A 5,030-nucleotide genomic window follows, 5' to 3' on the forward strand; every position below is an offset into this window, starting at 1 on the left:
TGGAATACTATGCAGCCATAAAAAAGGATGAGTTTGCGTCCTTTGTAGGGACATGGATGCAGCTGGAAACCATCATTCTTAGCAAACTATCGCAAGAACAGAAAACCAAACACTGCATGTTCTCACTCATAGGTGGGAACTGAACAATGAGATCACTTGGACTCGGGAAGGGGAACATCACACACCGGGGCCTATCATGGGGAGGGGGGAGGGGGGAGGGATTGCATTGGGAGTTATACCTGATATAAATGATGAATTGAGGGGTGCTGACGAGTTGATGGGTGCAGCACTCCAACATGGCACTAGTATACATATGTAACAAACCTGCACGTTATGCACATGTACCCTAGAACTTAAAGCATAATTTAAAAAAAAAAAATGACATGATATTACCAATGAGGCACTCAGGGAAAAAAATTATAAGCACTTTAAATATTAAGCAATTTTAAGTGTCAAAATAATGAACTGAGAACTTACAAGAAAATAGTGAGGCCAGGTACAGTGGTGCATGCCTATAGTCCTAGCTACTCAGGAAGATGACGTGAGCCCAGGAGTTTGAAGGAGTGTGAAGGAGTTTGAAGCTATAAGACTCCATGACTGTGCCTGTGAATAACCATGGCACTCCAGCCTGGGAAACACTGCAAGATTCTGTTTCTAAAAACAAATAAAAGCAATAAAACCAGTCAAGAGTAAGCACAAGAAAGGAATTAATGAATAGTAAAAGAAGAAAGTAATGAATAAGAAAATAGAAAAATATTAAAACTGATGTATAACCCCCAAAGATGGTTCTTTGAAAGAACTGATAAAAGAGACAAACTTCTGTTCAATCTAATTAGGAAGCAGACAGAAAGTACTCAGAGAAGAGTACTGGATTCACATCGGAAATCCAGATACGAAAACTTTTTTAAATGAAAGATTAAAACTTTTAAAACTCTGGATCAAACAATGAAGTACTGTTTCACACCAGTTAGCCTAGCAAAAATTATAAAACTCTAACAATAACAAAGGCTGTGCATATGTAGTTGAATAGCTAGGCTAGACCACAGCAAACTGCTTTGGTTCTGAGGATAAGCAAGCCTAGAGACGTCAAGTAGTCCAAAGTTGCTTTTATTTTAGTCTACTATGCAAACAGCAAATACACAGTGTGGAGGATGTCTATCTGAGATGCAGGTGGGTGGATGTGGCTCCCTGTTACTTCCCTTGCATTTCATGGTGGCACACTGGAACTTCAGTCCATCAGGTCAGAGGACCATAGAATAGAGGGGTCCCTGATTCTTTATATCCCCAAACACATTAATACCCAGAAATAACTTTTTTTCACTCAAAAAGTCAAAGTGCCTATGCCTAGTGTTCAAACTCCATGACTTGACATCCTTGATGTGGCAGCTCTGGGGCAATGCCCATTGTCTGCACTGCAGGATCCAAGAGTCTTCCATTTGTGTCCTCTCAGAATTTTTAATGCAATGGCTTGGCCATAATATTTCACAAGGTAACCCACTACCCCATCCACTTTTTATTTTTTTAATTCATTTATTCAACAAATATTCGGCAGCCTTTTATGTGCCAAGCAATGTAATAAGTTCTGGGAATACAAAACTTTGAACAAAATAACTGCCCTCAGTATGGACAGCACATTCTAGTAGGAAAGACCAATATTGTGAAAAAAAAAAAATGTATAATATTGACTGTGTACAGATAGCCATGATAGTAAGCCATGGGAATTCAGAGAAGCCTTCACTGGGAAGGTACCTTTAAGATTGAGCTTTCTAGCCAAAGAGAGGTGACTCCAAGTGGAGCAGCCTTCTTCTCTCCAGATCCTATCACTTCCACAGGCCTCCTCGGAACATCATCTCTCTTGTCTAAATGACAGGTATTTCCCAGACACCTCCTTGTTGCTTGCATTCAGCCTGACACTCTTCAGGCTTCTCCATTCTGTACATTTCCCTGCTTTATTCTGCCATGTGATCCTCACTGCCTTCAGGAGAAAATCTAAACTTCTTCACCTTATTGATATGGTTTGGATGTTGTCCCGTCTAAATCCCATGTTGAATTGTAATCCCCAGTGTTGGAGGTGGGGCCTAGAGGGAGGTGATTCGGTCACAAGAGTGGATCCCTCATGGCTTGGTGCTATCTTCGTGACAGTGAGTGAGTTCTCACGAGATCTGGTTATTTAAAAGTGTTTGGCACTTCCTCCTCCCTGCTTGCTCTGGTTTTCACCATGTGAGGCACTCGCTGCCTCTTTGCTTTCCACCATGAGTACAAGCTCTCTGAGGCCCTCACCAGAAGCCAAGCAGATGTCAGTGCCATATTTCCTGTGCAGCCGAAGAACTGCAAGCCAATCAAACCTCTTTTCTTTATAAATTACCCAGCCCCAGGTATTTCCTTAGAGCAACACAAGAACAGCCTAACACATCTGACTTACATGGGTCTTCAAGATCTGGCCTGTGTTTACCTCACCAGTATCATTTACTGAATTTTCCCAGTGTATTTAATTGGGAGATACAGAAATTACTCAACTAAGATCACTGCCTAGACTCTTGCAAGTGAATTGCTTGCTAGATTTTCTTGAAGCTACCAACATTCTCTTTGCAACCCATGCCTGATATAGGACCAGAGCCTGGGAAAGTGCTATACACTTTCAGTGATGGTGATGATGCAGTTGGGAATGAGGTGCTGGAAGTAGACTATAGGTCCATTAAAAATAAATGAATCAGGGCCGAGCGCGGTGGCTCATGCCTGTAATCCCAGCACTTTGGGAGGCCGAGATGGGTGGATCACTTGAAGCCAGGAGTCCGAGACCAGCCTGGCCAGCATGATGAAACCCCATCTCTACCAAAAATACAAAAAAAAAAAAAAATTAGCCTGGCGTGGTGGTGCATGCCTGTAATCCCAACTGAGGTACGAGAGGCCGAGGCACGAAAATCATTTGAACACAGGAGACAGAGTTTGCAGTGAGCCAAGATAGCACCACTGCACTCCGGCCTGGGTGACAGAGTAAGACTCTGTCTCAAAAAAAAAAAAAAGAAAAAAGAAAAAAAAAAGAAATCAGGAGCTTCAAAAGAGAGAGAGAGGAAAGTAGGAAATGGTTAATAGAAAAAGAGGGAGATTTGGAACATGTCTGAGGCCTTGTGCCTCAACCTAGTATCAAAATGCCTGGTGGAGGAAATAAATAGTAGAGATTCCAGTTAAATGAAAATCTCCAACCAAAAGGAGCTTGTATTTTTCTTCCTGCCTGGAGTTCTATTACACCAACAGACAGCTATACAAGTAGATAGTAGCAGGGAGAAGGCCTAAGAGAACACCTGCTCACCCTCACTCACATGTACCAGAGTATGGCTGGGGAAGTGGGAAGAGCTTCAAGAGGTTTCAAAACCCTTAGCAAAGGGTCCAGAAGGTGTCTGAAAATTACAAGACAAAACATTGAGCTTAACCCAATTGAGCAGTGGTGTACAGCACACAGCCAGTGGCCCAAGGGCAGACCAGATGAGTTTTGGAAGACCAGCAGGGTCACTGTGAGCAGATGTGGAACCTAGCCAGCAGGAGGCCATGGCTGGCCACTCCTGGAGCACCCCCAAGAGAAACAGCCCACAAGATACAGGAGTAATAGATAGTGAGGAAAAGGCTGATGGCCAAAGGCAATAGCCTTCCGGCCAAAAGCCAGTGATGACCAAATGCCTCTTCCTTAATCTTAGACCACATGAAAGCTCCACAAGCATTTGATCACTCTCAGGGAAAGGGGCAGAAAAGGGGCACAGATATTAGAGCAAACCACTTGGGTTTACATCTCATGTCTGCCAGTAAGTGCTATGTGACCTTGAGCAAGTTTTTTAAACAATCTGTGCCTTAGTTTCCTCATTGACAAAATGGTAATAACAACGGCACCTATCTCATGGGTTATCCTTTGCACGCAGAACCATGCCTTGTACAGGATAAGCACTCAATTCATGTTGCCAGGTAGTAATAAAAACGTTATTAGACATTATTAGTAAAGACATATTAGTAATAAAGACATTATTAATGCACGTGGTGATGTATTTGTATACAATCTGTACAGTGCAATCTGTGGGTGTTACTACTTACCATTTGTGCAACCTGTCATAAGGTCTTTGAGCCTTAGTTTCCTGGTATGTAAAATGTAGATAATAATGTGGATGTAGGGGTATCAGGGTCAGGCATGGTGGCTCACACCTGTAGTCCCAGTGCTTTGGGAGGCCAAAGCAGGGGGATCACTTGAGCCCAGGAGTTCAAGACCAGCCTGGGCAACAAAGTGAGACCTTGTCTCTGCAAAAATAATAATTATAATGTGGAGTACCTGATAGAAAATGAAGGGTTGGAAAATAATGCCTCTCGTTGGAATGATGACAACCAGCACTTACAGGGCATATATTAAGTGCCAAGCAGTGTTCTAAATATACTATAGGTACTCAATTGTTCAATCTTCATACAACGCTATTAAGTAGGTGCTATGATTTTCCCCATCTTGCAGCTAAAGAAGCAGTCTCAGAGAAGTTAAGAAATGTGCCCAGTGTGACTCGTCTGGGAAATGGTAAAGCTGCGCTTTGAATCTGTGCAGTGTTCCAGAATCTGCGCTCCTGTACATTTCACCCTGCCATTCCTCTGTTGTTTGCGTTTGTACTTAAAGTCAACATCAGTGGAGTCTTTTCCCCTAAAAGATATGGACTCTATCTGTTTTTCCTTCTTCGCTAGATGAAAATATATTTGATTGTACTAAAAAAAGAAAATGTCTGAATCTAAACTCTGCTGGATTACCTCTACTGGAAATAGCAAATACTCAGACATAGATACTTAGAAATAGCTGAGACACCACTATTTCTAACGTTTACCAAGCTGTTTATCCCCACGGAATAAGCTCTCCGCTCAGATAAGTAATTCATTCAAGCATGGAAACTGAGTAAAAGAGAATTTTTAACATTTTAGAATCTTCCACTAGATATCACTTTCTGACATAAATTCCTCTGAGTATGGGTCTAGTACTTTTGCTGGATCAAAAGTATTACCATACTTTAAAT

This window comes from Rhinopithecus bieti, unplaced genomic scaffold (assembly GCF_001698545.2).
Source record: "Rhinopithecus bieti isolate Rb0 unplaced genomic scaffold, ASM169854v2 scaffold_1306, whole genome shotgun sequence".
In the NCBI taxonomy this organism is placed as follows: domain Eukaryota; kingdom Metazoa; phylum Chordata; class Mammalia; order Primates; family Cercopithecidae; genus Rhinopithecus; species Rhinopithecus bieti.